This window comes from Chrysochloris asiatica, unplaced genomic scaffold (genome assembly GCF_000296735.1).
Source record: "Chrysochloris asiatica unplaced genomic scaffold, ChrAsi1.0 scaffold00050, whole genome shotgun sequence".
In the NCBI taxonomy this organism is placed as follows: Eukaryota; Metazoa; Chordata; class Mammalia; order Afrosoricida; family Chrysochloridae; genus Chrysochloris; species Chrysochloris asiatica.
In genome coordinates this window covers 16,700,256-16,713,890 of record NW_006408568.1, presented here as the reverse complement: position 1 = coordinate 16,713,890, position 13,635 = coordinate 16,700,256, and the positions used below count along the sequence as shown (strand labels likewise).

Here is a 13,635-nt window from a genome sequence, read left to right as displayed (position 1 = left end):
AGCCTGAGAATCGCCATTTTGGATTCGCCCCGCCTCCTGTTGGACTGTCGCCTGGGCGAGACAGCACTAAAAGAATACTGATCGCATCAATAAGAAAGCGCTCCGCCCCATTTGAACGGATCGATTGTCTTGGTATCGACTCCTAAGCCTAGATCTCAGCAGGAAACGGCTGGAAAGTCAGGCGATTGAGGCATTCATAGTGGGACTCTCGCGTGGAAAAGGTAGAGGGAGACGGTAGACCTATAGGCAGAAGAGGGAGCTGGAAAAAAAAAAAATCTAAATGAAGGTTTTAGAGAGAACTGGGAATCTGAGAAGCTGTAAGTACGGAAATGGAGCTTGGGAAAGAAACTTAAATAGTGAAAACACGGTTCTGATATTTTTTCCTTCTGCTCAAAGAAGTTGAGCTCCTTATTATAGCATAAAGTCCGGACTGTTGAGCATGTCATTCAAAGCCCTTAACCAGAGGGCCGGAGCTAGGAAAAGAAATGCATAATATAAGAGGACAACAGAAAAGTCAGTAATCAAGATTAATATTTTAATATTTAATATACAGTATTTTAAATCCATTGTAACTCCAGAAAAAAATTTTTCATGATTAACAAAGTGCCAACATTTTTAATAAAGACAATAACCTATCCCGCTTTTCCAAGTAGACTCTGTCTCACTCACCTCACCCTAAACCCAGTCCTGGTTCCAGTCCATTTTATTTAAAAAACACAGGCGGCCTGCTATTGGGCCAAAGTTACTGAATTGCCCACCTCTAGGAGGCCTGGTGTGTTGCTGTAAGGTAAGCACTCGACCGCACAGTCGATTTGAACCGCAAGGTACACAGTTCAAACCCACTAGTCGCGCTTTGGAAACCCTAGACAGGCACTTAACAACAGGCCACTACTATCTGGTTCCTTTGACAGATCAGTGGCTTCTTGTTACATACTGTGAAGTCGGTTTCCGAAGAGCAGCTGGTAAGGTTGAACTGTCGAATTTAGGGTTCGCAGTCCAGTGCTGATCCTACAGCGCCACACCAGAAGTTACTGGGATAAATATGATGATTTCTAAATATTGGGAACACATTCTTAAATTTTTATTTGCAAGTTAAACCTGTTTGAAGGGGGTGAGGCTCAAGTTTCTTGCGTGTTAGCCTGTCTCTTCCTCCCATCTGTCTGTTAGCTTCTCTATACTTAGGCCTGTCACAGTGCATTTACTAGTTTGTATCAGCCACAATAAATTGTGAGTTTCTGAGTGGCTCTATATGCCTCTTACAAGGACTGTTTCAGAACTTTTGAACATAAAAGGTTTTAAACTTTTTTTAAAAACTAAACAAAAATATGCCACTTTGTCATATATAAGCAATCTGCAGAGAAGTAAGGTGCTAGGTGGTTGTTGTTAGTTGTTGTTAAGTGCCATCGAGGCAATTCCAGCCCATAGTGACCCTTTATAGGGTTTCCAAGGAACAGCTGGTGAGTTTGAACCACCAACCTTGCAATTCAAATGGCTGTGCTGTCTGATACATTTGCCTACAGTGCCACACCAGGACTCTCTGTGCTAGGTGATGATGGTGGTGGTTATGTGCTGTGGAGTCGGTTCCAACTCATAGAGACCCTGTACAGGGTTTCCAAGGCTGTAAATCTTTACAGGAGCAGAAAGCCTCATTGTTCTCCCGCGGAACAGCTGGTAGTTTTGAACTGCTGACCTTGCGGTTCACAGTCCGATTCATAACCACTACGCTACCAGAGGCACCTATAATATTTAATCCACTAACACTTTTGTCCCAAAATTATTAGACTTTTTAAATACTTAAATCTACAGAACAATTTTCAGTCCTAACCTTAATTTAACCATTTTGTATTCATTTGATAAAGTTGAACACTGTCTCAATTTTGAAACCATCTTGTACCTTGGATTTCACAATACTCTGGTTTTCCTTCCAATACTTCCAGAGGCTTCTTTTAAATCTGTATAACGGTCTCCTCATTTGCCTATGTGTTTTGTGTGTGTGGTGGTGGTGGTGTTTTTTAAACCCTTCAGCCTTCTATTTTGTAAATTTTCAAATCTATAGAAAAGTTGAAACAGAAAATTTCATTTTTCCATAAGCTTTTGAAGCCCTCCCCATGTATATACACATATATACACATACACATTTTTTCTAGAACAGTTTGAAAATGAGTTCCAAACATGATTCTTAAACCCTAAATACTTCAGAATTTATAATTCCCCAACCAAGGGCATTCTCTTAACATAACTGGACATATAACCATATGTCACAGGTTCAGTTCCCTAGGAAGCCAATTCTGAGATGGATACTAAGCTGGAGAGGATTTATTAAGGAGTGCTTCCAGGATCACTACATTGTCAGAAAGAAGAAAAGGAAGCTGAATTGGAACCAAGCATTTTATAAAGTCATTGATTTAAATGCCAGGAGAATTGTGTCCTAACATCTCTAGATACTATCTCTGAGCTGATACCTTAGCTGTGCCTTTCCATTGCTCTACCAGGCTAACAGTTTTTAAGTGGTACAGTTTATTATATGACCAGAGAGAGGATTCATGTCATGTGTCCACTTCCACATCTCCTTTGTTATAAAATGGATACCTTGACCTGACACAACATGATCAGGGACACCAGTGAATCCAACACTATGAGCAGAAAAGGCAAATCCATACCTACAATATGTGTATTCTTATGAAAACAAATGACTGCCCATTGTAGGATGAAAGGGACCCAATTCAGACAACTTTGCCCACAAGGGCTAGTTGATCTCCTTGGAGAGTCAACATTGGTTTTTGTAGCAGGCAGGTTGGTTACACATTGCTCATAACTGTCCAATGAGAGGAATTACCTTCTGCTCTTTCAGGTCCACATGGAGAGAGACTGTAGTGCAGTGGAGGTCCATTTTTAACTCACATCCACATCCAATTTACCCATGGACTAAGCTTGCCTTTTGTCCTCCCTGACAGCTGGTCCTAAGAAATCCCATGCAGCCATAGGCCTGAGGTGAGGGAGAGGTGCTGGCCCATGGTGGTAAATGACATCAGCATCTGGTTTGCCTTCTCTGGCAGGCTGCAGGGACCCTCCTTGGACTCTATGCATGGTAAATCCTGGATGTACCACTGTTGTTGGATGGTGAACTGCTGCTCGGCTCTCTAGACTTTTTGACTTGGTGGAGCTGACAGAACCCAGTTCCTGGGCAGTCTGGCTTCTTCACAGTTATCTGGTGTCCTACAATCAGGGATTCCATTTATCATCTAGCCTTACTCTAACATGGAACCTATGATGCCTCCTCACATCTCTGGTGTCAGTCTCAACTCAGACCATGTCTTTATCAGTCCTAAGCACGTTCTAATGTGGCAATGTAGGATAAGCACGGACTGCTAACCACAAGGTCAGCTGGTCAAACCTACCAGCTGTGTGTCAGAAACCTTATACAAGGTCACTGTGAGTTGGAACAGACTCAACAGCACTTAAGAGCAACAACAAAGGTCAGACATTCCTTTTCACTCCTGGATGGTCACTGGTGGATATTTACCTAAGTAAATAAATAGCTGTTGATGCCTTTGCAGAAGTGGAGGAATCATTATCCTATACATTTGGTTTCTCAGGTTCTTCCTGAAGACCTGACCTTTCTTCAGTCAGTAGATTTTGGGTCTATAAACTGGCTCAGATTCTGAGCAAGAGTGTATAAGTTGACTCAGAATCTGACTGGTTATTGGGTCAGCTTGCCCTCAGTCACCTAATTACCCACTATGAATTATTCAGATTGTACAGAACAAGGATACTTGGTTACCCAGTTATTTTGGCTGCTCATCTGTTTTGAACTTGGGGTCCCTTGTTCTGTTAGCCACCTCTACAGTACTCCAGGTTAGCCCACCATCCTCATGGTAATTGCATCCATCTGAGATCTAATTGCTAAGCAGTTAAGCCTCTATTAGTTTAAGGTCCTATCATTTCCATATAAGGAGCCCTCGTGGTGCAGAGATTTAAACATTAGGCTGTAAGCCCAAAAAGTTGTCCATTGGAACCCAACAATCATTCCAAGGGAGAAAGATGAGCTGTCTGCTCCCATAAAAAATTTACAGTCTCGGAAACCCTGAGTCACTGTGAATTTAGTTAGGATCATCCCCATAAAGATCACTGGTGGTATAGTGGTTAAATGTTAAGCTGCTAACTGAGAGGTTTGAACCCACCAGGCACTCTGCAGAAGAAAGATGTGGCAGTCTGCTCCGGTAAAGATTTACAATCTTGGAAACTCTGGGGACAGTCCTACTCTGTCCTATAGGGTTGTTATGAGTCAGAATCCATTCAAACGCAGTGCCTTCGGTTGGCTTTGGATCATCCATCCCTATAGTTCTCAAATATACAAGGCATTACTAAATTTAACAGCTAGTGCATTTCTTTTCACTGCCATGTCACCCCAGTTCACCACTGATGAAAGTTTTACAACTTACACATTCCAGAGCTACTACTACCTGTACCGGGGACTTTTTGTGCTCCATGCAGTGGTGAGATGAAGATCTTTTCTAGACAAGTAGTGGATGACCTAACCTCAAAATCGCATCTTTAGTATTTGCTTGCTCAGATACTTACTTGCTTGCTCAGATACTTACAGTTCAAACTGTCACAAGTTGGATATCCTAGAAAACAGTGCTGAGATGGAAAATCTAGGAACTACTGCCAAATAGGTGTATCATACAAAGCTCTAAAGAACAAAATTTTATAGTTACAATGTTTCCTTATAAAAAGGTCTCTTTTAAACTTTACCTTTCACTCTGATGTTTTAGAACCAGTCTTCAAAAAAGAAAACACTGACCGCGCATATTATTTAAAAAAAAAAAAAAAAAAAAAAATGTTTGTGAAAAACTATTTGATGTGCTCATACAAAAAAAAAAAAAAAAAAAAAAAAAAGAACCATAGGACAGCCTCCCAGAAGAAGGAAACAGCTGCTCTTAGCTTCCGGCATCAAAACAGCTGCAGCCCTATGACCCGGAAGTGTTCCCATCTTGCGTCTTCAGGAAGCAGTGGTGGCCGAGCTCCGGTAAACGTGCAGTTATGGGGTCGTCAAAGAAGCACCGCGGCGAAAAGGAGGCGGCCGGGACAACAACCACAACCAGCACCGGGGGCGCCACGGAACAGCCGCTGCGTCACCGGGAGCACAAAAAACACAAGCACCGGAGCGGCGGCGGCGAACGAAGGAAGCGTAGCCGAGAGCGCGGGGGCGAGCGCGGGAGCGGGAGGCGCGGGGCCGAGGCCGAGGCCCGCGGCAGCACCCACGGGCGGGAGCGCAGCCAGGCCGAGCCCTCGGAGCGGCGCGTAAAGAGGGAGAAGCGCGATGATGGCTACGAGGCTGCTGCCAGCGCCAAACCCAGCTCAGGGGATGCCTCGTCGCTCAGCATCGAGGAGACCAATAAACTCCGGGCCAAGTTGGGGCTGAAACCCTTGGAGGTCAGTGCTGTGAAGAAGGAAGCGGGCACTAAAGAGGACCCCCTGGCGGCTGATGTCATCAACCCGATGGCCTTGCGACAGCGAGAGGAGCTGCGGGAGAAACTGGCAGCAGCCAAGGAGAAGCGCCTGCTGAACCAGAAACTGGGGAAGATCAAGACCCTAGGGGAGGACGACCCGTGGCTGGACGACACTGCCGCCTGGATCGAGAGGAGCCGGCAGCTGCAGAAGGAGAAGGACTTGGCAGAGAAAAGGGCCAAGTTGCTGGAGGAGATGGACCAGGAGTTCGGGGTGAGCAGTCTCGTAGAAGAGGAATTCGAGCAGAGGCGACAGGAACTGTACAGCCCCCGCGACCTGCAGGGTCTCACTGTTGAGCATGCCGTGGACTCCTTCCGCGAAGGGGAGACTGTGATCCTCACCCTCAAGGACAAAGGCGTGTTGCAAGAGGGAGAGGACGTGCTGGTAAACGTGAACATGGTGGACAAGGAGCGGGCCAAGAAGAACGTGGAGCTGCGGAAGAAAAAGCCGGACTACCTGCCCTATGCGGAAGACGAGAGTGTAGACGACTTGGCGCAGCAAAAACCCCGCTCTATCCTGTCCAAATATGACGAGGAGCTCGAGGGAGAGCGGCCGCACTCTTTCCGCCTGGACCAGGGTGGCAGGGCCGACGGCGTCCGGGAGCGGGAGCTGGAAGAGATCCGGGTCCGGCTGCGGCAGCAGGCCCAGTCCTTGAATACTGCAGGGCCCCGTCTCGCTTCTGAGTATCTCACACCCGAGGAGATGGTATCCTTTAAGAAAACCAAGCGGAGGGTGAAGAAAATCCGCAAGAAGGAGGTGGTGGTGCGAGCTGACGATCTGCTACCTCTTGGGGACCAGACTCAAGATGGGGACTTTGGTTCTAGACTACGGGGCCGGGGTCGCCGCAGAGTCCCTGAGATTGACGAGGAGGCCCCGGAAGAGGAAGAGAAGGATCCTGTCTCTCAGCCCCCGCAGTCAGATGACACCCGTGTGGAAAACATGGACATTAGTGATGAAGAGGAAGGCGAAGGTTTTCGAGCTGAGTCCCCAGAGCTGCTGGAGGATGAGGCAGAGCTGGAACTGCAGAAGCAGCTGAAGAAGGGGCGTCAGCTGCGGCAGCTTCAGCAGCTGCGTGACAGTGGCGAAAAGGTGATGGAGATTGTGAAAAAGCTGGAGTCTCGCCAGCGGGGCTGGGAGGAGGACGAGGATCCCGAGCGGAAGGGGACCATTGTGTTCAATGCCACCTCAGAGTTCTGCCGGACTTTGGGAGAGATCCCCACCTACGGGCTGGCGGGCAACCGGGAAGAGCAGGAGGAGCTCATGGATTTTGAGCTGGATGAGGAGCGCTCAGCTAACGGCGGCTCGGAGTCTGACGGGGAAGAGAACATTGGCTGGAGTGCCATCAACCTGGATGAGGAGAAGCAGCATCAGGATTTCTCCACATCCTCCACCACCATTCTGGATGAGGAGCCCATCGTGAACAGAGGATTGGCGGCTGCCCTGCTCTTGTGTCAGAACAAAGGGCTGCTGGAGACCACAGTGCAAAAGGTGGCCCGGGTGAAGGCACCCAACAAGTCTCTGCCTTCAGCAGTTTATTGCATCGAGGACAAGATGGCCATAGATGACAAGTACAGCCGGCGGGAAGAGTATCGTGGCTACACCCAGGACTTCAAAGAGAAGGATGGCTACAAGCCTGATGTCAAGATCGAGTACGTAGACGAGACAGGCCGGAAACTTACACCCAAGGAGGCATTCCGACAGCTGTCCCACCGCTTCCATGGGAAGGGATCAGGCAAGATGAAGACTGAGCGGCGCATGAAGAAGCTGGATGAGGAGGCACTCTTGAAGAAGATGAGCTCCAGTGACACGCCCCTGGGCACTGTGGCTCTGCTCCAGGAGAAGCAGAAGGCCCAGAAGACACCTTACATCGTGCTCAGTGGCAGCGGCAAGAGCATGAATGCAAACACCATCACCAAGTGAAGTCGACCTCCCTCCCCTCCCTAACTTTAATATGAAATAAAGCTCATGCCTTATTTTTAAAAAAAAAAGCCTGCAGAAGCATGATCTTGAGTGATCGCCGCCTGTGGAAGAAAAGGAACAGGGTTGGGGAGAGTGAGAAATTGGGCGTAATGCACACTTAAGGAACGTCTCAGCCAACCTTATAGAGCACCTTAACGCTGGGATGGCCCTTAGAGATAGAGTTCAGGCAATGGGACCTGCTCTTTATTTGAGGGCTCTTCAGAAAGCGCATAAGAAAATTATCTTTCAATTCCCTTTTTACACAAACATTTTGAAGACATTCTTGAATTACTATAGAGATCAGAATTTGGAGGTGGGCTGCCTTAGAAAAAGGTCATGATTTGGGGCAAGGCAATTTGAAAAGGGGTTGGCAGAGCCATCTGCATTCCATAACAGCTGGAGGAATAAGTCCTTCTGTACTTTTGAAAGGTGATCTGAGTGGTGAGTTCCAATGTGCTCTGTGCCATAATGCCATTATCACACTTGAATAATTTAGGATTGAGGAGTCCTGGTGTGGAGTTGTAGGATCAACACTGGACTGCTAACCACAAGGTCAGCAGTTCAAACCCACCAGCTGCTCCTCTGATACCCTATAGAGACTCACTATGAGTCGAAACCGACTCTGTGGCACATAACATTAGAAACAAATTCCATTTTTTTTCTAGATGAAAAAGGTAATATAGTAAAAACATGTTCAGATTTTCCCATTGTCCCCAAATGCCTTTTTATTTTTTCAATCCAGGGTGTAATCAAGGAGTGCTTGCATTTGGTTCTCAGCTATTTAATCTCTTAATCAGATCAATCCATCTGAGGTTTTTATTTTTTGGTTTGGTTTTAGTCTTTTATAACAACGTTCTCACACAGCCTAGGATGGTTGGAGTGTCTCATAATCTTTTGATTATTTTGGTTAACATTTTTGGTAAGAAGGTTTGACTTCTATGTCGTACTGAATGACACTGGGAAAGTCAGTTTGTTTCCTATGTATTCAAGCGTAAAGTCTTGATACATTTGGTATGTATGTATATAGAGAGCAACCTGAAATCAGAGCTTTAATTCTAAGTCTTAATGTTAGTCTGAAATCTGTTTTGAATCTTAAACTACCATTTCTAATAGTAATTTTCTCTCTCCTGTGCTTAATTTTCTCTCTCCTGTGCTTAATCTCTAGAAGTACACCCTGAAAGAAATGCTTTTCTGTATGGGAGCCACAACACAAGATAATTGCAATAACCACACGAAATGTGTTAGCCTAAATAAGTTGATCATTACAAGTTGTTTTCAGAAAATGTACTGTTAGATATCCTTTAAGGGTATATGTAGTGGCACAGTGGTCTAAGTGTTAGGTTGTCAACCAAATCGTCTTTGGTTTGACCCCACCAGCCACTCCAAGAGAGCAAAATGAGGCAGTCTGTTTCCATTAAAATTTATAGCCTTGGAAACCCTGTGAAATAGTTCTGTGTTGGACAGGGTTCCTCTGAGTTGGAATCAACACCATGGCAGATCCTGAGAGTATTAAGCAATCACCTCAGAACCACCCACAAAGGATGCAGCACTTACCTTGTAGTTTGTATCCAATCCTAAACTCCCACATATATGAGGGGCTTCAGAAAGCTTGTAGGAAAATGAAATTGAAAGCTAATGGAATTTTTCTATGCACTTTTTGAAACTCCCTCATAGCTTTGTAACCAATCCTCCCTAAGCCCCCATTTTAATATAATCCATCTCCAACTCCCCTGTTTACTATTCAGCTAATGGTAATACTGAAAACTTTAGTTCCTGCATTGTTGTTAAAATGTTGTTCTTAAGTGCTGTAGAGTCGATTCCGGCCCATAGAGACCCTGCATAGGGTTTCCAAGGAGCAGCTGGTAAGCTTGAACCACTGACCTTGCAGTACAAACGACTTTGCAGTCTGACACATTAGCCCACACACCAGGACTAATATAGTAACCTGGCATGCAACAAAACAAAACACTACTCATACCTGTGTTGTCCTTACTATTCTTGTTATGTTTGAATCCATTGTTGTAGCCACTGTGGCCATCTCGTTAAAAGATCCTTCTCTTTTCCCCTGGCCCTTTACTTAACCAAGCATAATTACCAGGGACCAGTCCATCCTGGTAACATGTCCAAAGTATATGTAAGATGAAGTCTTGCCATCCTTGCCCCTAAGGAGTATTCAGGCTATACTTCTTCCAAGACAGATTTGTTCATTCTTCTGGCAATCCCTGGTAATCGAGGACAAATCAAAAAGTATTATTACAAAATCGTAGAAAACGTTATTAAAAATCTAACTCTGAAGCTATTGCTTCTAGACATAGCATCCATCTGGGCCTACTGATACCTTTCTGAAGGCAGTATTTCCATTTTTCTAACCCTTCCCTGAAGAATTCCGTGTTCTTCAATTTACACCACATCAAAACTACAGTTTGGATACACTTAAGGAACTCTTAACTGTGTTTCTTTGAAATGTTCTTTGAGTTTGGGAAACAGAAATAAGTCTGAAGGGGCAAGATCAGAGCTGTAGGATAAAAAAGATAAGGTTTATCAATGAAATTCTCATAGGACAGCTATTGCTACCCTCGAAAAATGAGCAGACGCATTGTGATGTAGAACAGCTCCTCCATGCAACTTTCTTGGCCTTTTCCTCATCAGTGCACTTTTCAATTTTCTTAAAACTTTTTCATACTGACCGCTATGATGGTCTTGTGTCATTTGAGAAAACTATCATAATTACCCCCTTTGAAATACAAAATAACAGTCACATTTTTTTTTAAATCAACCTCTCTGCCTTTAATTCATCTTTCAATTCTTCCCAACCTTTCTTAAAATGCTCGATACACCTAAAAACCTGTTTTATGTGGGGCAACATTCCCGAAAACTTACTGTAAAACTTCAATGATGGGAATGTGTCCACTTGAGTTTTGTTAAAAATTTATTATGGACCCTGACCTCAGAATCTTTTTTGTTGAAGGCACTCTAAAGAGTCTTCCACCAAGTAGTCTCTGCCCTGGTCCTGATTGCCACCAATGAAGCTTTTTGATGCTTTCTTTTTTGATCATGTGTCCACCGTTGGACTTCTTGTCCACCGTTGTTCTTTTATTTGCCAAATACATTAGGTATAAGTTGGAGACCTGTTAAGGTACAGTTTTCGCTTGACCACATTCATCTTAATTGTACTGCTTGCTTTTGTCCCAACTTCCCACACTTGCTTGCCTGTGACTTTCATAACCATTCACCTGCATAACTTAAAAGAATTTTCCTGGAAGAGCCACGATGCATGGATAACATAAGCCAGGGAGGTGGGTTGTCTCAAATCTGTAAATCCAGTCTAGAATAAAGCTCTTTATTCCATAGCACTCTTCCCAGAATGTCTCTCCCCTGAGTTTTGTAACTTTAGCAAAGCATGTCACCTGCAGTGATGCTGAGGAGAGTTGAGTATTCAACAGGACTGTTTTAGAGAAAGGTACTGGATAAAGTTCTAGCCTCCACTGAGATTGTTGTTCATAAAAATAAGGAAGGAAGAGGTAAAAAAGAAGATAGAGTTCATTGAAACTAGTTCTTATTTTAAACAGCCCTAGCTGTTTTGTGTGTCTCTTCTGTGCCTGGATTTCATTACGTAATTTCATTGTGTAATCTGCACTAGCAGATATAGGTCCTGTGGGCAAAAGAGAGGCCTTAAGACCCCGTTTTCTAGTATTTCAGTATTTAAAAACTCAGTGTTAAATATCTTGTCTAGTAATTGCCAAAATATTAAATACTTAAAATGGTGGGAAAACAAAAGCATGTGGCATTGACAATTAAAGACAAACTTGATATTATTAAGAAACTTGAGGAAGGCATCTCTTTAAAAAAATACTTACTGTGGTGTATAGAAACAGTGAATGTACAGTTCATGATATTTAAAAGAACAAAGAAGGGATTATAAAATATGCAAACAGTTCAGAGCCCACAAGTGAAGTATCCAAACGTAAATCTATGAAATCATCAACATATGAGGAAGTATGTTAGAGGTATAATGTTACTTATGCCATCGAGTCAGTTCCGACTCATAACAAATAAGACTCATAGGAAAATAAGGTTTCTGAGGAGCAATTGATAGGTATGAACTGTTGACTGTGTGGTTCATAGTCCAGTGCTGACCCCACAGGGACACACCAAGAGTTACAATAGAGTGGTTTAATCAGCAGAAAACAGATGGGATTTCAATGTCTGGAACAATCTGCAAAACAAGCTAAGTTTTTTTTTTTATGCTTTCAGAATGGAAGGTGATTTTAATGCATCATCCGACTGACTAACTTGATTTAAGCAGCATCATTGTATTCCAAAGGCTGCTGGTCAAATAACAAAATTAAAGGGAGCTGAAACTGCTGCCCAGTGAATTTTGTGGTAACTTTCAAGAATTTGTTGCAAAGGAGAGTTTACAACCACAGCAAATTTATGGCTTTGACCAAATTGGATTGCTCTGAAATATCTACCATCAAGGACATTAGCTCTTGAAACTAAGCAAACTACTTCTAGATAAAGGTAAAGCCAAGAGAGAACCATTATTATGTGTTCTGCAAATGTCACAGGTTTACATAAACTTAATTTTTGTAATTTTTGAAAGGAACAGAGCTTTCTACCCTTCCTGTAACTTATTTCAGTCAAAAGAATGCCTGGATAGAACATTGTGTTTTGAGACAGTGGTTTGAAAGATGCACTGTGCCACAGGTACAGAAGCATTTGAAATACAAGGCAGTTTTTTGTTGTTGTTTTTTTTAATTGCTTCTTTTGGATTTCCCCCAACACATCCAAATGAAGAACTGTTGATTTCAGATGATGGCAGAATAGTTGTGAAATACTTGCCACCTAATGTTACAAGTCCAATTCAACCCATGAGCCAGGAATTTCTAGAGACATCAGAAAGATAGTACTGAGCAGGACTTCTTCAGAAATATATGGGTGAAACAATTGACCCCAAAATGTTTTGGAATAGCCTGACAGTGTTGGATGGAATTTATTAAGTGACAAGAGCTTGTAATATGATGAAATCAAGTACTATAACACCTGGAAAAACCTTTTCCCTGGCAATGAGAATCTAGGTGTAATCGTTGATGAAGGAACCATGCTAGCAGCTAATTTAGTAATAGATATACAGAATACAGAAAATTGTGAACTTGCTGATATTGAGAATAGTGATCAGTAATTTAATTCTCAAAGTCATGATTTAGCTGTCAGGTGCTAACTGACAATGAGGGTGCTAAGGACCAGTCCAAGCCTGCTGAGCAAAAGCCTTCTAGTAAGACTAGAAAACCAGAATTGAATCTAGAAAAGCATATTCATCCAAAAGTTGCAAGTGAATGGGCTGAAAATTTATGCATTATCTACAACAAAAAATGACATGATTCTGTCTGATAAATTGGTATTACTGGCACTAACAACAATAGCAATGGACACTTCAAACAATAATAAGACAGAAGATCCACAATAGCAAAAAATCATTAATAGTGTTGTTAAATGTTTTGCTGTATTTGTATCTTTGTGACTTTATCTTCAGTGGAACTTAATTATCCTGCTTGAAGTGCTGTGGATTCAAAGGCCAAACACATTCTATATGTGATTTTAGGATTAACTGCCTTTCTGGATTACTGAAACTATTCGTCTTTAATGTTGACACTAGTGATTCAGCATTGACATAGAACTTGCCTGTGTACTCTTTATTACCTCTGTTATACAAAGTCTAATATAAAGTACCTGAGGTCAGGACTGTGTGTCTCTGCTGTGCCTGAATTTCACTGTGTTAAATAGAAATGATTTTCTAATAGAAAATCATTCATGCTATAGGCACTCAATAAATCCTCCTTTTAAAGAAAAAAAAAAAAAGAAACAGTAAAATGACTGCAATAATTATGCTGCTGCATTTAATCAATGGACTGTATACACAAAGAAAATATATTAAGAATAAAGGGATGGAAAAAATATCAAGCTAATGGCAATCAAAAATGAGCAGGAGTGGAACAAACAAGATGGCGGATCGGGTGGACGTATAGCAGAGAGCTCCGCCAACAACAACACGGAATACCCGAACAAGCAGGCTCAGGGGCTGGTCCCAGAACTCTGAACCACATATAAAGGAATACTTAGAAGGTTGGAAGGCTCACAGCTGGGGGAATCTGTGGCGGAAGCAAG

The 13,635-nt window shown here is 43.1% G+C and overlaps 1 pseudogene; it reads left to right on the top strand.

The window, feature by feature from the left end:
* Positions 1 to 5,043: 5,043 nt before the first annotated feature.
* Positions 5,044 to 7,431, top strand: LOC102835803 (annotated as a pseudogene).
* Positions 7,432 to 13,635: the final 6,204 nt, after the last annotated feature.